The 19,688-nt window shown below is 48.9% G+C and overlaps 1 non-coding gene across 1 annotated transcript; it reads left to right on the top strand.

Moving 5' to 3' along the window:
• Positions 1-6,199: 6,199 nt before the first annotated feature.
• On the top strand, positions 6,200-6,281 carry TRNAL-AAG. Its single transcript has one exon. It is a non-coding gene; the product is annotated as a tRNA-Leu (tRNA).
• The last annotated feature ends 13,407 nt before the right edge of the window (positions 6,282-19,688 follow it).

The raw sequence follows: 19,688 nt of genomic DNA, 5'->3' as shown, positions 1-19,688 counted from the left end.
CAGGATCAGTGTTAAATTGGTGCTGCTGCTTTTGGGGAGGGATTCCATCCAAGCAGCCAGTTCTCAACTTGTTTCTGTGGCATTTTGGATGAGGAGATGGGAAGTTTGGGTTTAAAATTTAGGAACAAGAGATATCACAACAAATATTTGTCTGAAGAGAGAAGCACCCCAGGATATCAGATTAAGATGCTTCTGCTTGTGGCCAAAGCAGAAAAGAGAATAAACAGGGAAAGAAGCAAAGGCAGAGAACAAGTAAAAGTAAAAGCAAAAATAATCAGATAACATAAATAAGAAAAAATTCCCTATTCATTGAACTTGATTTGATCTTGTTGCTTTTCAGATAGGATGTGGTCTCCTGGGCCTAATTTTGTGTTTCCCACAGGGATGTGTCCTGCCTGCAGCCCGAGGTCTGCGGTGGCTTTGGTTGGTGGTAACACCCTCTGTCCTTCACCACTTCCCTGGAATAACAGTAATAACAGGGAACCTCAAAACCCATCCAGTTCCACACCCTGCCATGGACAGGGACACCTTCCACTAGACCAGGTTGCTCCAAGCCCTGTCCAGCCTGGCCTTGGACACTTCCAGGAATAGGGCAGCCACAGCTTCTCCTCTTCCCTCCCCGCCTTTCTCACAGGAATGTCTGAACTCAGAGCACTATGCTGTGTCCTCCTTACTAAGTGGGCTTTTGTCATTGCTGTTTCCTTTTCCAAAGACTTATTTTGGAATCACTTTGGTTCCCAACACCAAATCTTTCATGAGGGCTTTGACACTGACAGTAACTCACAGAAGCTTTCACTGAAGTGATGCCTTTGCCAACAGCCACAGATCTGTTCCCAGAACTGCTGCCTACGTCCAGCAGCTCCTCCTGAAACTCTTCCCAGGAGCTCCAGGCACGTCTCTGGTAGAAGTCCTTGTGTTTCCCATCATACTAGTGCCACTAGAGCCCTGCCCTCACACCTCCAATCCTTGATGGAGCAAACCAGAAGGTGAACATGGAGCACTCGGTGGGACTCATTTTGACCTCAGCACTGCTTGGGAGAAAAGAGAAATCTGGAAAAGGGGCTTTTCTTCTGCAGGCTCTGGGCTGGGCTGGAGGGGAGCTCCAGGACATCTGGCAGGAGGAAGGTTTCTGCATCTTGGTGGGTTTTGGAGACTGGAAGGACCATGAGCAGAAGTGAATTGAGTCTGGTCCGTGCAGGAACAGCCCATCCCCGTCTGAGCTTGGTCCCACCTCAGGTCTCTGCAGGAGCTTTCCAAGTGACCTAAAATTTTCAGAGACCCCTTTCAGGTGGCAAAACTCATTGTTGATCCCTAATCCTGAAGCAAGTTACTTTTTTCTATTGTACATGAAACACCCCTGCAGTGTCTCTTTGGTTTGCTTCTTTTTCCTTGGAAACAAATTTCTTTCCAACTTGGCCATCAGGCCCAGAATAATTAATGAAAACTCCCCTGAGACTGCAAGAAACAAATGCCTCCATTTGCAGTAAAGGTTAAACTCAATTTACTCTGTATTAAATCCATTCTTCAAAGAAAAATCCAAACAAAAGCCCTGCAGGACTTTCAGCACAGGTGGCTGTTGCTGTGCATGTCACCCGTCCCCATCCACAGGGTCAGGACAGGGACATCTGCTGCCATCCCAGCTGAAGTGGGTGTTTGTCCAGTTTGAGTCTAATAATCTAATCTCAGTCTGTGCCAGGGGAGGTTCAGGTTGGACATCTGGAGGAATTTCCTCATGGCAAGGGTGGTCTGGCACTGGAAGGGGCTGCCCACGTCGGTGGTGGAGTCCCCACCCCTGGAGGTGCCCAAGGAATGACTGGATGTGGCACTCAGTGCTCTGGGCTTGGTGACACGGTGGGGATCGGGCACAGGCTGGACTTGATGGTCTGGGAGGGCTTTTCCAACCTCAGTGATTCTGGGATTTTGTGATTCCGTGATCCTATGGCAGGGAATGTTTCCTGGCTGCTGGGAGCAGAACCATTCTCTCTGTTCTATGGATGTGCCTGTGCTGGGAGCCCCATAATGAGCTCAGAGGGGACTTGTGGGGGACAAGAGCTGATCCCAACAATTCTCTGCACTGCTGTAAGTGGACAGGAACCTTCAGTTCATTACCTGGTGAGAAATGAGCCTATTATCCTGGGAATAAAGGAAATGGGGTTCCTATTCAGTGGCAGATAACGAGGCATCAGCTCTCCACTCTCAGCTATTCAGGTACATCACTTTTTACCTCCTTATTCCTTTCTGACACCAAATTTTCCCCTTCAGAAAAGACAAATCCATTTGCTCCAGCCCCAGCTCCTGCACACTCTGTGCTCTCCTTTCCCTCACCACTGCAGAGCCTTTCTGCCTTTGAGGCTTCAACCAGAGCCCCTTAATTTGACAATCACCGTGGGAGCTGATGAGGCTAGAGCCAAGATTTAGTCCTTCCAGGGCTCCAGCAGCAGCTGAGCCTGTGTGGAAGTGAGGGTCCTTTGGCAGCAGCGTTTTGGAGCTGCTGAAAGGGCAGGGCGGGCAGCCAGGCAGGGGGTGAAAGGGTTTCATGATCCCTGTGATCCCTCAGCTGTTCTTTCCCTGAAAGGTGAATTCCTGGGGTGCAGCCTCTGCAGATGCCCTGTGCCTGCTCTAGTTTTCCTGGTGGTATTTCCATCCAGCAATAGCAGCTCCTGCTTAAGGGACTCCTGACCCTGGGGCCACCTTCCTGGTCCCAGTGGTGGCCAGGCCAGCAGTGGGGTGGCCCTGTGGGGTGACACAGGGTGCAGGGGTAACCCTGACCCAAGCAGAGACACCTCTCCTTGATTGTGTTCTGCTCATCCTGGGTCTGCAGGAGCAGGTGGCTCTGAATGCTGATGGATGCTGGATGAGGGATGATGGATGCTGGATGAGGGAGGATAGAGGATGCATGGTGGATGGTGGAGGATGGAGGGCGGATGGGCTGTGCTGCCCAGTGATGGCTCAGGACAGCAACAGCAAGGGCCTCTCCAACATTAAACTGCTAACAAGGAGAAGTGCAAAAGTCTTCCTAAATGTGGAGGGACTTTCTGCAAACAGAATCCCAAGCATCCCCCCTTGGCTCATGGATTCCATGTGGAATTTCTGTAGGTACTCATGGAGTGCATCCATAAGGCTCCATGAGATGGAAGAGGCTTTGCTGGAGGTGATGCCTCTGCACATCTCTCTGCAGCTGGCAAAGCCCAGCCTGGCAAACACACCGTTGATGCTCTGGATTAAGCACGTTTTTCAGGGAAATGTAGGAAAGCTGGTGGCTGATGGGAGAGCCTTGTTTGGGATCCTGTTTGCAAACAGTCCCTCCACATTTGGGAAGGTATGTGCAGCCCTGGCTCAGACTGAGGCTGTTAAAAAGAGAACTAGCTGTTAAAAGATGAATATTTAATATTTTGTTATGTTCATATGTTTTTTATTGAATATGTTTTTTATTATTTCTTTATTAAACACACATTTTGGGAAGCTTTGCTTGGCTGATGGGTGAAAAGCTCTTCAGCCCCCAGGTGCTACAGAGCCTACTGCAAACCAGCTCCGGTGCCAGGAGAGAGACTTTTACTTGGAAATGGTTTTGAACTGAAAAAGGGGAGATTTAGACTAGAGGTTAGGAAGAAATCCTTCCCTGTGAGGGTGGTGAGGCCCTGGCACAGGTTGCCCAGAGAAGCTGTGGCTGCCCCATCCCTGAAGTGTTCAAGGCCAGATTGGATGGGACTTGGAACAACCTGGGAGTGAGATGGTCTTTAAGGTCCATTCAAACCCAAAGCAGTCTGGGATTCTGTGATTCCTCTGAGGTGCCCTGATGCTCCTCTGAACCCCAAAGGAACTTCCCTGCTCACAAACCAGCCAGAAAACTTCCTCTTGATCCAATCCCAATGCCTATGGGGACCCAGCTTTTCCCAGTACCCACAGCATCCCTACCCAGGGTGTATAAATATTCATGAGATGGGGAGAAATCCTTATCCCATCATCTTTTACATAAAACCTCTCATTTGTACTTGCCCAGCTCCGCCCCCTTTGAGCGAGAGCACTGAGAGTGAGGCACAGGCTCATACGAACCCGACTTATCTTCACCCCTCACTGCTGCTTTCCAACTTTGAGATATGACTCCCAGTCCTCCCATTTCCTTTGTTCTGAATCCCAGTTTATGTTTTCTCTAAGAGGTTATGCTAACACCAACCAAAAGCCCCACGAGTCAGTTTGCAAATTTTGCTGCCAGCCCTTAATGACCTGCTAAAAATAACAGGAATGATTCATCTGCTAATCTATGGAAACAGTGGTTATTTGCTCTTGGGCTTGGGCTTGGCTGCTGGAGATGACAAGTGTGAGCAGATCAAGGAATATTGAAGGGATTTTTCTTCTTTGTGCTTCAGGGGAATGACAACATTTTCTACAAACCTAGGTGGGTTTTTTTTTTCTACAAACACAGGTGGGGGTCCCCTGGAGGAGGTCTCAGGGCTTTTAAAACCTGTGGTCCCAAATTTGGGCACGGATATCCAATACTATTAATGTAATTTTTAGACAGAGGTATTTAAACAGAAATCATTTTAACCAGATATACTCCAAACAGTGTGTTTGGGAAGCCCTACAAAGGCTCAATATTTTCTAATCTTTTAATAGGGGCTGCTTAAATGCCCTAATAAGAAAATAAGGGCTGTTATAATCACTTCTTTTTAATTGAAATAATCTCATTGGATTTATTAAAATGATTTAGGTTTTAATTCCAAACCTCCTCAACCCTGCAGCATATTTATTGTGGAGGTTTCCCAACTCCAGCCCTTTCCTGCCCCCTGCCATGCAACAAGGTACAAAATGCCTTAAATCCTGTTCTTTTCCAGCTCTCCTAGGCTGGATTAATATTAGATTTGACTAGAGCAGCTCCAAGTGCCACTGGATTCACACGATCCCACCTGAACCAAATGGAGCTGCAAAACCTACATGGGCTGAAATTTGTTTGCAAATTATTTGGCAGCTGCTGCAAAAATAAATAGACTTTCAGAAATCTGTGGTGGCTTGTGAATGTCCCCTTACTGAAAAAACAGTCTATTTCCTCAAATAACCAATTTATTCTCTGTAATTCAATCACCTCTGTTAATGTCAAGGCTCTTTGCCCATGGCAGGAGATGCTGCAGTGGGCGGTGTGTGGGATCCTTGGGATCTGTTCTAGGATTTGGGTCTAGGGACTCCTAGGATTTGAGCAATGTGGACCAAAAAGCCATGGAGAAAGAAATTAGTCTTCTTGCTTTTTTATCAATGGTTATTTTTATGGTTTGAATCACAAAGTGACTCAGAATGGAAGGATTTGGAAGCACATGTCATGTTTCCAGATGTAGCTCAGGGAGCTGGGGGGTCTCACTGTAGTTCTTACAGCCAGAATCTATTCCAATGAATGAAAAAGGTGCAAAACATGTCAAATCCAAACATCCCTTTGAAACCCTGTTTATTTAAATGTGCTTTTACCGCCGTGCTGAGGAAGGAGAAAGTGCTTGTGTTTAGCTGTGGAAGAAAAATATTTATGTAACTCCAGAACTTCCACTGCTTCCCTGTGTCTGACTCCCAAAGCTTGTCAGGAGGTTTCCTGCATATTTTGGCATCTTCCCTGAGACCAAAGTGGGCAGGAGCTGCGGTTGGCTGCACACTCACTGCAGGCAGAGGGAGCTTGGCCACTTTGCTTGTCACCTTGAACAGGAGATCCATGACCTCATCCCCTTGACCTCCTGCTCTGAGCATTTCTCTGAGTCACTGGGGGCACAGGGACAGGGGGCAAAGGGACAAATCAGACAGTAAAATTGGGTCCTGGGTCTTAATTCCCAACAGGATGGTGAGGTTGCCCTCGGTCATCGAGAAAAGCATCACAGGGATGGGTGTGGAGTTGGTATGGAAAGATCTGGTGGATCTGGTGTTCTCCCTGCTGGAGTGCAGAGACTCCCTGTGGATTTAATCGAGGCTGCCATGGGAAGGGAATGAGAGGAGAAGACATGTCAGAACAGGTACATTCAACAGTGGGAAGGGCAGGAGAGGGTGTGTGTGTGCTGCAGGCAGGGCTTGGTTCTCCTCTGGGCTTTCATGAAGAAAATGAGAATAAAACAGGATTTGCATGAGGTGAGGACAGTCAGGACAGTCCAGTGGTCCAAGGCACTGTGCCCAGGTCAACGTTTCCCTGGATCCCAGGTTCCAGTGCCGCTCCTGGTGCCCCATTCCTTGGGGTAGCGTGGCCGAGCGGTCTAAGGCGCTGGATTAAGGCTCCAGTCTCTGCGGGGGCGTGGGTTCGAATCCCACCGCTGCCACAACTGTTTTAACACCTGGAGGCCATCCAGAGGGATCTGGACAATCTCCAGGAGTGAGTTTTAACCAGACCAAGTGCAGGTGCTACACCTGGGTGGGGCAACCCCTGGGATCAATCCAGGCTGGGGATGAACAGGTTGAGAGCAGCCCTGGGGGTGTTGGTGGGTGACAGACTGGACATGACACAGCCCAGAAACCCGTGAGTGCTGTGCTGATCCCACAGTGTGGGCAGCAGAGGAGGGGGGATTCTGCCCTTCTGCCCCCTCAGGTGAGACCCCACCTGCAGAGCTGCCTCCAGCCCTGGGGTCCAACATCCGAAGGATGTGGAGCTGCTGGAGGGAGTCCAGAGGAGGCCATGGAGATGCTCCAAAGGCTGGAATCCCTCTGCTCTGGAGACAGGCTGGGAGAGCTGGGGATGTTCAGCTGGAGAAGAGAAGGCTCCAGGGAGACCTTAGAGCCTCTTGCAGTGCCTAAAGGGCTCCAAGAGAGCTGGAGAGGACTATGGACAAAGGCCTGGTGGGACAGAATGAGGGGGATTGGCTTCCCACTGCCAGAGGGCAGGGTTAGATGGGATGTTGGGAAGGAATTCTGCCCTGTGAAGGTTTGCAGAGCTGAGTTGGGGTGCAGGGCAGGGATGAGGTAAGAGCTGCTGGTGCTCCTGCAAGAGCTGCCACTGCTGATAAAGCTGCTTCCAGAGATCAAACTGTGCTGTCCCTGGGCACCAGCCAGGATGTGGTGGGTACCCACAGGGGTCAGAGGGGTCTGGCCTAAAACCATGAAGTCATATCCAGAAAAGATTAATTTTGTGATGTGGGAGGAGGAATATACCTTACATTGAGCGCTGGGGGCTGGTAACAGTGTAGTTTCACTGCATCATCTCTACAGGCTCTGGACAGGATATGAGGTTATTTATAAAATCATAGAATGCTTTGACTTGGAAAGAACCTTAAAGCTCCTTGTGATCTTAGAGATCAAGATGAGCTTTAAGGTCCCTTCCAACCCAAACCATTGGGTCCAAATTATTTGCTGCTGGGTCCAAAACAAAAACGGAATTATGTTCTGGATAACATGGATCTTGTTTCCCTTGCTGCTATTTCTACAACCAAAATCTGGTGTGATTATGCTCTGAACACCTTTCCCTGACCAGAACATAATCTCTAATTTTAGATTCTGCTCTAAGACATCTTTTCCTGACTTCTGGCAGCTGCTCATCCATATAACCAGGGAGTGATTCCTCCTGCCCTGCCGAGCTGGGGTGTCAGAGTTCAGTGGGTTTATCCCTCTTAAGTCCAGTTTGATGTGTGGACTGTGGCTCTGTGGCAGCAATCAAGGGTGAAACTCCTTTTATAGCTCCTGCTGAGCCATTTGTGATCCCCATGACAGCTGCCTGAAGAAATCCTGGATTTATTTTATTTACTTCTGCATGACCTCTGTGCAGGAACTCGTGTGGACCCCGCAGTTCTGCAACCAGCTGACACTAACAAAGCTAAATCCCATGGATTTGGGGTTGTTATTGAGCCATCCTGTCTGGATCTGGGGGAGGGACACGTTGGTTTTCCTCATCAGTCTCTCCAGTAGGCTTCTCCTGCCGTGTTCCTTGATGTCTGGGAATACCACAAGGAGGAGGAGGTACTTTATCACCACCCTTGTAGAGGTTCCTTGGCTGAGGGAGCTCGGGGGGCTCAGTCTGGAGAAAAGGAGGCTCAGGGGGAATCTTCTGGCTCTCTGCATGGGAAGAGTGAGCCTGATTGGAGGGTGGAGCCAGATAAGGGTCAGGCTCTGCTCCCAGGGAACAAGGGACAGCATGAGAGGAAACAGCCTCAGGCTGTGCCAGGGGAGGTTCAGGTTGGACATCAGGAGGAATTTCCTCATGGCAAGGATGGTCAGGCACTGGAAGGGGCTGCCCAGGGAGGTGTTGGAGTTCCCATCCCTAGAGGGATTTAAAAGCCATGTGGATGTGGCACCTGGGGACATAGATCAGTGGTGGCCTTGGCAGTGCTGGGGGATTGTTGGATTGGTCTGAGAGGGCTTTTCCAGCCTAAACTATTCCATGTTTCTATGATTCTATTCGATGACTAATGAAATAAAACTGCACAGAGCTGTATTTCCCAGGGATCAGGGAGCTGGGGAACACTTTGCTGTGAGCTGCCCCCACTTCATCCCATCAGAACTGTCCTCATGGACACCAACTGTGTCCATGTGTGGAGCCAGGGGAGACCTGGGGGTGTTGTGCCCCCCCCCCAACCCCAGCTTGCCCAGGCCTGTGTTACCTTTCCAAGAACACCCTTCCATCCTGCCTGGGCAGCCAATCCCTCCCAGCTCCTGGAGCACTGGGACAGAGAGGAGCCACTACAGCCAGCACTTACCACCCCAGGCCATTTCTTATTCCCATTCCAAATGGGTTCTTGAACTGGAAGAAAATGCTGTTTCTTCTTTCCGGACTCGATGAAAAGCAAGAAGCTCATTTTCAGCACAAATTGCAGAAAATATATTAAATATCAACACTAATGAGATCAGCCTGGCTCAGGGCAATATTAATATTAATTGGATTAGGTCGAGTTTAAGAGGAAACTATGTTTAACTTAATGCCTGTAATAAATGAGGAGGAAGGTAGTGAAGCTTTTCCTCCTCCATTAAAACAAGCCAGATCAGAACATAAATAACTATCACTTTTATTTTAGACTCTGAAGGGAGAGATGCCATTGCAGGGGGGTGTGACTTCAGGTCCCTGCACATGACCTATTGTTGACTCTGAAGGGACTTGGCGTGCTGAGCAGAGCCACCCACCCACAGTGCTCCCAGAGGGATTAAGGAAGATAAAAAGGAACATCAGGGGAGAATGGGAGTAAGGCCAGTGGCTCCATGTGCAGCTCAACCCTACCTGGCCCCAAGCCCTGTGGCTGCACATCCATCAGCCCTGTCCAGCTCCAGGCCGAGGGTGAGCTCAGGCTGAGGGCCCTGTCAGACCTTCTGGCGTCTTGATTTATCCTCCCTGACAGTTGTTTTTCTCCTCCTTTTGGCTCCAATCCTTCCTCCTGGTGCAGGTCCAGCAGATGGAGCAGGCGGGTCCGGGGAAGCCTGGGGAGCACCCGCCTGGCAGGATGTGAGCAGGGGGTGATGGCACCTCCACCAGGGACAGTTCAGCATCCCACACAAACCCCTCTGCGTGGGGCCAAGGAAGGTTTGGGGGATGCTCAGAGTGTTTCTTTTGGGGATACACCACTGGTAGGACCTCCTTCACGAGGGACTCCATCTCCAGATGCTCCTGCCCTCACCCACTGGTCCTGGTCCAGTCCCCCATGGCAGGGGGTTGGACTAGATGACCTTTAAAAGGTCCTTTCCAACCCAAACCATTCCATGATTGTAGAGTAATCCTCCCCACACCTGGCCAGGATCAAAGTGCCATCATGTTCCAGTCATCTCCACTGTGCCACACCTGAGATCCCAGAAGGAATTTGGCTTATTTGGTTATCAGTGGATTTTATTGACTCTTTGGCACTTCTTAGAGGGAAAAACTTTTTAATTTCAGTGGAGAAAACTGTCCTTTGGGTTTTTGAGGCTCAGTCAAGTCTGTGGTTTGAATAGAAATATTTAATCCCACAAGTGTGTAGGACCATAACTAATGAGGCCATAATTATGTCCTGTTTAATATCATTATTATCTCATAATAGTGAAAACAGGATATTCCTGCTGCTCTGGGCAGATTTTCTACAAGAGTATGATTTAACTCCACTTTTCTGCATCTTTGCTTCATCAAAAAACTCCAGGGTAATTAATACAGATGTTATTGGAGCAACCTGGTCTATGAAGTGTCCCTGCCCATGGCAGGGGTGGGACTGGATGGGTTTTAAGGTCCTTCCAACCCAAACCATTCCAGGATTCCATGATTAATCTTCTCCTTCAGAGTTTGTTGTTTGCTTTGTGTGTGAGTAAATTTTTTAGTGCACCAACAGTGGGGCTTTTCCTTTGCTCCTTCAACTTTTAAAATTGACTCCCGTGGATATGAAGGGAAATGCCAAGATCATCCCTGGATTCCAGCAGCAATACTTGTCTTGTAGTGCCCAGTACTCCTGTTCTCCCTGCTTTTATAAGCAGAGATAAAGGCTGAATAATTAGCTGCTCATTAAGATGGTGGGACACTGCCATAGCTCAATAAATCATCATGTCCTGTAAACATCCCTGTCTTGCAGACAAACAATGAACTAGTTAATTTATTACTAATTCTTTATGGATTTGCTGATTGATCTGAGTACTGAAGACTAGCAACGATTTCTAATAAATAAGGCTCAGAGTCAAATCCTTATTTTGCTGACATTTTCCTGGGGTTTTTGGTGCTGAATCGAGCAGGGAGTTAGAGCTGTGATGCCATAACCTGCTCCATGTGAGTGCCAAACCACGCAGTGCCTGCTCTGCTGCACGTCCCAGAGGCAGCTGAGGGTCCCCAAAGGGCAAGCTGGGGGCTTCAGTATCTCAGTGTTGCTTTGCAGCTGGAGAACCCTCCATGTGTGGGATCAGGGTGGGATCAGCTCTTGTGCCTTTGTTGGATGTTCCTGTGCATGTGTGACATGGTGCCACCCCACTGTCACCTGGGGGGATGTCCTGAGCTGGGAGAGGGTGTTTTCATAACCCCTCTCCCAGGATTCCTTAGCTGAAAAGTCTAAATATATTGAGATTATGGACACCACAATCTGCTTTTGCCAGACTTTGTTTGGAAACAAGATCTTGGCACTATGGCCCTGATAGCTGAAATCCATAGGAATTCAGCTGTCTAGACAGTCCTCCACATTCAATCTCCACGGGGTAGCATGTTTATCCTATACCTTTCCTTGTTGCTGTGTTGGAAATTCTTCTTGTTTCTAACACAAACCCCTATTTTCAAAGGATCTTAGAGAACAGAAGGAAAAAATAGATAGAACGAAGGGAGAGATCCTGGACATGCACAAAAGAATTCCTTCAGGCCTCAGACGGGTGGTGCTGCCTCCTGCTAAAGGCCACTTGTGTATTCCTCCAGAAATGTATCTGTTCCATGGAGCAATAATGGATATTTACTGCCTGCCTCCTTGTTTTCACACATTCCAGCTAAAATGACGTCATTAAATGTGGGACAGAATGTGCACCAGAACTGGTGGGAAGTGCTGAAGAATTCAGGGCTCCCATGGTTGATGAAGCAAAGCAATTCATTAAGACACACCTTTGAAAGGCCTGGTTTGAGTGGAAATGATCAGAAAATGAGATTTTCAAGTATTATCGTGCTCAGGATCTTTCAGATCCAGGCCTATTCATGTAATTACATTGTAATGCAAGAGTTTCCCTGCTACGGTCCTTCTGAAATCCTAGTAATCATCCTATGTACCCTAATCATGCAGCACTGAATCCCTGCCACCCCAGGGCACCACGGGTGTGAGGCCCATGGGGCTGGGTTTGGGAATGGCATGGGAAAAGGTGCTGAGCAGTTTGGGGGTGGGGTTGCACTGGTGGGTGCTGTGGCTGGGCTGTATTTTATCACAGAATCTCCTGAGTTGGGAGGGACCCACAGGGATCACTGAGTGCAACTTCTGGCCCTGCACAGGATACCCCAACAATCCTACCCAGTCCCTGAAGTGTTTTATGTTGTGTTTTTGCCTGTCTGTGTTACCTCCGACTCCACCTCCCCTTCACAGGAATTTGCTCTGCTATTAATTCCTGCTGTTCCACTCCTCCGAGGGGCTGTTACTCATCAAATTCTCTGCGTTTAAAGAGCTGTTTCACTCTCTAATTTATATAATTTCCATTCCCCTGCAAACTACTCCCTTAAAGCTCATCCAGTCCCACCCCCTGCCATGGGCAGGGACACCTTCCACTATCCCAGGCTGCTCCAAGCCCTATCCAACCTGGCCTTGGACAGTACCAGGGATGGAGCAGCCATAGCTTCTCTTGGCAACCTGTGCCAGGGCCTCACCACCCTCCCAGGGAACAATTCCTTCCCAATATTCCATCTAACCCTGCCCTCTGGCAGCGGGAAGCCATTCCCCTTTGTGCTGTCCCCCCATCCCTTGTCCCAAGTCCCTCTCCATCTCTCCTGGAGCCCCTTTAGGCCCTGGAAGGGGCTCTCAGGTCTCTCTGGAGTCTTCTCTTCTTCAGGCTGAACACCCCCAGCTCTTCCAGCCTGCCTCCAGAGCAGAGGGGCTCTGGCCTCCTCTGGGCTGGCTTTTATTTTTTTTCATTAAAGCATGTCCATACAACAATTGCATTAATGGACTTTTCACTTTAGAGCATTTATTTTATCAATATTGAGCAAATATGGGCACCTCCTCAGCTGGATTGTTTAATAACCTGAATAAGCCTCATTGGCTGTGACTCATGACTCTCATTAAAGGTAATCCTTGATTGTCCTAATGAGGAACATGTGGGGATGGGGTTTGGTGGTACTGGGGTGGAGGGGAGGTGGTTTCCTGAGCCCAGAGGGCAGGGCTGGGGAGAGGTTCTGAGAGTCTTGGGGAGTGTGGTCTGTACAGGGCTACCCCTGTCTCCCCTGTGGCCACTGACCATGAGCGACAGGAACATCTGCTGATCCATCACTCGCTTCCCTCTCACAGCTCCCTCCTTGCCAAACCAAAGCAGAGCCCTGCAATTTGTCTTCCCCTCTGGTTTGATCTTTAAAACAAAAAAAATCCAGACCTAGTCATTACAGATGCAATTTAATAACCTGCACTTTCAGGCTGTGGCTCGTGGTCAGAGGCACAGATATTTTTCCAGGCTTTGGAGGAGCAGGAGCTGCTGAGCTGCACTGGGAGTGGGGGCTGAACTGGGCACAGGGTCACAGCTCCTGTGGGTGCCCAGAGCAGAACAAACCTTCCTGTGCCAGACCATCCGTCAATCCCATGGCGGGACTTTTGGAGTGTCCTGTGCAGGGCCTGGAGTTGTACCCAATGATCTTGATGGATCCCTTCCAACTCAGCATATCCTATGATTCCAAGTTTCCAGGGAAATCCAAGCAGACACAATAAATCAGAGGCTCACTGTTTTCAGAGCTGTTTTTCAGCAAATCCTTGGCTTTTGCAATCCCTCTGTGCTCCATGGTTTGTGGTGTGGCACAGGATCACCTGTGCGTGCTCCAGCTTGGCCCAGGCAGCCCTGTGCAGCTCTGAGTGATTAACTGGAGATAATTTGGCCTCTGTGGGCTGGGAAAAGCAGGGCACACTGCCAGGGAAAACCCACTCCTGTCCCACTCTCTGTGCCAGGACAGGTGATGTTTGAGGTGGGGTCCCAGGGTGCCCAGCTGGGCACGACCAAAGTTTTGGGAAGCTGGGGATGTGGCAGAGCTGGGAGGTGAGTAATGAGCATGGAGAACCTTGCCTGGAAGCAGGGCTGGGGGACAGCCTGAAGGTCCCTGTGACACCCTGAGTTGCTCCCCCAGGTGGGTTTGGGGGGCTGACAGGAGACAGGAGGCCAGAGGTGGCTGTGGGGCTCCACTCCCACTGCATCCCAGCGTTCCAGCCACGGGAGCTTTTGCCTCCAGCTGGAGCCAGCTCAGGTTCTCCTGCATGTTAAAATGTTTAGGGGGGCAGGGACACAGCTCCTTGTTTACCCCTTGTGCCAGCTGTTTGCTCCCTCCCAGGCTGGCAAATTCCCTTCCTCCTCCTGTTTGCTGCTAAAGAACATTTTCCTTCCACTGTTATTATGGATGGAATTGCATTTCTCCCAAACTTGGCAGGGATCTGATGTGATTGGGAATAATTTTGCGCATGTGACAGTAAAAATGTTCCTCATTTGTAACAAAATGGGCTTGTTGCTGCTAATGGAGGGAAATGAAATTTGGAATTTCCAAAAGATATCCAGTTTGTAGAATCGTGAGGAATTTACTCACTGATGGTGGTCTGGGGGGACCCAAGGAAATGAAATTGCTGCTAGTAATAGATAAATGCATATAACAACAACCAAATTTATATATATATATATATATAACAAAAATACAAATATAATGAAAAGAAAACAGAGAATCTGATTCTGATTGTTATTTACAAAGGAGAGAATAACATTGTCCTGAAATGTGTTTTTGTCATCTTCATCTTTCCTTACTGTACATCTGACACACAAGTGAATCCAATAAAAACAGGTTTGGGAGGAGGGACACAAACACTGGCAGCAGCAGGAGCCCTGTGCCCCAGCCCTGTGCTGGGGATTTCTGTTCCTGGTGCCCTTTGAAGTGCAAAAATAATTCACCTTAAGGATGGGGTGAGGAAGGATGTGGCGCAGAGCTGGTTGGATGGACCAGAGCAGCAGAGCTGGAGCTTCATCCTGGGTTTGGCACGAAATGAGAAGGGACTGGCTGTGGGTTTGGTTAATGTGCTGTTTAAGTAAAATAAATGAGTACTTTTGTAGCCTTGTATAGAGACTTTCCTGATGCCCAGGAGGATGTTTTTTTCTTCGAGAAGGAGCCAGGTCCCCACTCCAAATTGGAGAGCACATTTCCCACTGCAGGAATCAGGCTCGGGATTGGGGTGGTGGGAGACTGAGTGCCTGGGAAAAGGGCTGGAGCTCTGGGAACACCTCTGCTGTTAAAAGTCAACCCCAAAGCCACTGTCTGAAGCACCACCGGGATTACAGAGTAAGGGGGAGAAAGAGCTCATGCAAAATTGATGGGAAGAAGAATTTTTCCAAAAGTACAGCAGAGAAGCAATCGCAGGGAATTCTCTGATATCCCAGCTTGAGGCTGCAGCCCAGCTCCAGGCTCCATCACCACAGGGAATGTTTTCTCCAAGCAGAGCTGTTGGAGCAAACAGGAGCAGCACAGGCTGTGGGATTTCTGGGATATTCCAGGGCCCAGGTCTCAGCCTGGAGTTCACATTATTTGACATTGGAGCTGATGCCAAAACCTCCTGGAGATGTTGCAACACCAGCAAGGCTTCAGTGGCTCGAGTGGGGCTGGAACAGAGTTGGAGCACTCCCTGCATCCTGAAGGGATGAGAACATGGAATTTGTGGCTTTGGGGACCCCCAGCAGCCTGCTGGAGGGGGTGGGGTGTCCACAGCCATGAGTGGAGGAATGGTAGGACATGGGCAGGGGTCAGATGGTGCAAGAAAATTCCAGACTGGACATAAGGAAAGCCTTGTTCCTTGGGCAGTGGCACAGGATGCCCAGAGATGATACGCTGTGTCCATCCTTGGAGGCTGTCAAGACCAGACTGGGAAAGGATTTTAATTTTCCCTGAGTGTATAAAACAATTGTTTCAAATCAATCCTCAGTTTTTGTATCCCAAAGTCATCTTCTGAAGGATTTATACTTCTGAGGATATAGACTCAGACTGGAGGTTGGAACAGCTGATTCATTTAAAAAAATGTGTCCTCTAATAAAAGTCAAAGTTGTTTTGAAAATTTTCCTCTGCGAAGTACAACCACAGAGAGAAGTGACATGTTAGCAAATCCTGGGCTTTTTTATCTGGAAAACTTGTGCACGTGGAAATTTCATCTCCAAATGGGGAGGTGATTTTTCCTTACTGGTCCATTGCAAAGTAAGGGAATAAATCTCTGGAACTGTCCAGGTTGTAGAGCTGTGGAGAGGGATGTGGATGAGTTCACTGTTGGCTGGTGATGTCACCTCAGCTGGGGAGCACTGTGGGGATGCTGGGGCATGTCCATCCCTGTCCAACTGGCGTTGGACACTTCCAGGGATGGGGCAGCTACAGCTTCTCTGGACACCCTGTGGCAGGGCCTGTTCCAGTGCTCTCCAGGTTCTCCAAGGGAACTCCGTAAAACAGCTCCACACAACAGCTCCACAGGGACCTGCCCTGCTGCAGGAACTGTGTGTGTGTCCATCACTACTGGGGACCTTTTTTTAGCTGATGATGAATTTTCCAAGCAGATCCAGCTTCCTCTTCCTGCTATGCCTCGGGAAAGCCTCTGGCAGGGCAAGCCAGGACCACTGGCACCAGTGCTTGGTGGCCCTGGTCAGCGTTACCCCCTCAGCCAACCTCTTGACTGGTTCAGGTCACAAAGCTCAGCAAAATACGTCCTTCTTCAGTCAAAGATGGGAGTCAATGACCTTGGAGGTCTTTTCCAACTTTATTCTATAATTCTGTAGTTCTATAAAATCTCTTGTTCAGAGCAGTTTGTTGGGAGAACATTGCGTTATTTCTCCAACATTCAACTTTAACCTTTTGGGTCTGATGTACTGAACCCTCAGTAAAGAGCTGGGAATGGAAAATTTCCTGGAAAATCTGGGCCTTACGGAGGAAAACTGGCACACAAACTCCAGAATATTGAATACTAAATAAACTGAATAATTTAAATAAACTGAAATGAACCAGGAGGGCTTAACTGGTGCTGCTACTGCTTCTGGTAAGTAAACACACCCTTCCCTTGGTGAATCTTCAGCTCCTCTCTGTCCTCTTCTGGTGGAGCAAGGGCTTGAACTTGGAGTCAGAGAGGAGCAGAGCTGGTTTGCACAAGGATGGGTCAGGAACTGGGGGTGGCTTCCCTTCCAAACATGTTGGACTGGTGCTGCTCCAGCTCTGCTGCTCCTCCTGGGTGAGGACCAGACCTGTGTGGGGACATTGGCTCTCCTGACCTCCCCTCTCACACCACTGGAATGTGCAGGAGCAACAGGTCCTGGCAGACACTTCTGCTGGGCCCAGCTCCCCCGTGGCTGTCCCAGTCCCAGCCAGTGCTCAGCTGGAGAGGAGCAGGAGCAGAACAGCCCCTTCTGCACAGGGCAATGGCCCTGGGACACCCTGCTGGGACCCTCAGCTGTGCCTGGGGCTTTCTGGCATCTGAGCTTCCAGTATGCCAGGGAGACCCACCACAACACCCACATCAGTCCTCATGTCTCTGCACTGCTGGGTCTTCTGAATTTCTGCAAGGTGAGACTGTCACATATTGTGTATCTTGGCAGGATATTTAGGAGAACATAACCTGGCTTGCTACCAGTGTGAAAAACCTGTATTTTCTTTTTTTTATTTATTTTAAACAACTTTCTTCACTGCTTTCCATCCCCAGTACACAGATCCTGCTGAACCAAATAGTCTGTTGTTGATTTATAAGGACAAAAACAATCTTCAAGTGCTTAAAGAATACACCAACCTCCCCAGAACCAGCTCTGGAATATCTTTTAAACTATTCCCATATCAACAGACTCTCCACATTACCTCCTCCATCATGCATCTTGTAAAATTAGAAGCGCCGACCTTTCAGCCTGTAGAGAAATAAACTACAGGATATCTCAAGTTACTGAGTTTAAATTAGACCTTTCTTAGAGATTTGAGGTGAAAAGGAATAAGGGGTTCTTCCAGGAGACGCTGTTGTTGGAGACCACTGTTGATGTGATTACTCACTGATGGTTTTTCAGGCTCTGGTGTTGGGGAAGGAAGGAAGGCAGGATATCTGCCATCTCAGCATCTTCCTGTGGCTGAGAACTTGAACGATAATCTTACACTGAAAAATTGCCCTGTGCCAATCCTGGGGACATGGTGATGGAGTCACATCTGCAAAATGGCTTCAGTGTCATGAGGGGAACTGGAAGGGAATTGGGAGTAAAGGATACACTGGCACAGATTTCCCAGAGAAGCTGTGGCTGCCCCATCCCTGGAAGTATCCAAGGCCAGGTTGGATGGGGCTTGGAGCAACCTGGGATAGTGAAAGGTGTCCCTGCTCATGCAGGGAGTAGGACTGGATGAGTTTTAAGGTCTCTCCCAACCCAAAGCATTCTGTGATTCCATGATTCCAAGTTAATTTGGGAATGACAGCCCAGCTGCATCTGTTGGTAGTGATTTATTTATTGATCTATAAATCTATTTACTGAGTTTCCAGCCCCCCTCTCTGTGATCCAGGCCCCACTCAGGTTCATCAGACATTCTGCTTTGAGCAGGAGCTGAGGCAAACACAGACTGAGCTCAATGGCTGGAGCTGTGGAGCTGCCTTGATCCTCACCAGACACTGTCATTAGCGTCTCAGCTGATGAACTCTGAGCTCTGGATGTGCTCAAAGCTCTGGGTGCATGTGCTGATGGGCAGCTGGGCATTCATGTCCCAAATTCGCCTTCTGCCCTCCTCCCTCCAGCTCCTGTGCCTCTGATTGTGCTCTCACATGCCTGGCCTTGTGCTCCTGGGATTCTGGAGATGGTCTTCCGTCTGTTTCCTCTTTCTTCTGACCTCTCTGATCACCAAGACATGGCACTGAACCAGCCAGCTCCTTCAGCCCAGTTTGATCTCGCACATTGGGTGGGGCTTTGAGATTTCAGAAGAAAAACATGTGGTGTGGTGTGTCTTTCTAGTTTAAACCAGAGTCGTAATGTTTCACGTCCTCATTTTTGGGGAACTTTCAGTTCTGTGACCCTTCCCCACCAGCAGTCCCAGTTCTCCCTGGCTCCGCAGGATGGGCTGGGCTGTGCCAAGTCCAGTGAATGGAGCACCAGGCAGATCACTCGTGCTCTAATTAATGCTTTTAGTCCCTTTTATTGCTTTATTAGTTTTAAATTGGCAGCACAGACTCCTGCCATCTTGACACCACAGGGTGCAGCATCTCGGTTCAGCTGGCAGTGTTTTAACCCGTGGAACACTATTTTCCCCATCCCTACAAGTGTCCAAGGCCAGTTTGCATGGGGCTTGGAGCAACCTGGTCTATGGAAGGTGTCCCTGCCTATGGCAGGGGGTGGAATGAGATGAGCTTTAAGGTTCCTCCCAACCCAAACCAGTCTGGGATTCTGTGATTCCACGATTTCTGGGTAATTTACTCTTTTTGAAAGTAATGCTGCTTCAGCTCCACTTCCCACCCCCATTCCCTTGCCTTCCCTCCCAAATCCCTTGCTGTTCTTAGTGGGATCAGGGCTTGGCTGGAAGCTTGAAGGGATCTCCTGGCTCTGCATCCTGTCACAGCCAGAGGTGCCGGAGATACGGCCCATGGGATGGCCACACATCTGTCCATGGACCAGCCTTGGGAGCCTGAGCCTAATGGAAATAAAGGTGGCCTAAAAAGGTAAATTTTGAATAGAAAGCAAAGAATGTCCTCTGAAGAGAAGATGGGGAAGAAACTGGCTGAGATTATCTGGATGGAAAATCTTGAGCTCCTCCACCATAATTGGTATTTATGAACCACGGGAGAGGGCCCTGGCTTGCCTGTGGCTCAGGGATGTTTGGTGCCATGGCAACTGCTGGCTGCAAATAATCAATATCATGCACATAAACAGTGGCAGAGACATGGTGGAGGGAGAATAGAGCCTGTTCTCTCTAGGTTAAAGTGCTGTTGTGCAAAGAGATAAATAAACTGCTTAAAACCAAACACGCAGTGTAATTGTGACAGGGAATTTGTTAAATCTGCTCATATTTCCACGCCTGTGGAAGCTGCAAGGATGGATGTTTGGCTGAAATAGCCACACAACTGCTCTCAACAGCTGATTTTGAGAGTCTTTGATATTTTAAATTCTGAGTGCACACTAGG

Source organism: Corapipo altera, unplaced genomic scaffold (genome assembly GCF_003945725.1).
Source record: "Corapipo altera isolate COAL_440 unplaced genomic scaffold, ASM394572v1 57, whole genome shotgun sequence".
Taxonomy (NCBI): Eukaryota; Metazoa; Chordata; class Aves; order Passeriformes; family Pipridae; genus Corapipo; species Corapipo altera.
The sequence above is the reverse complement of the archived record's forward strand: the minus strand, read 5'-3'. Positions and strand labels throughout refer to the sequence as shown.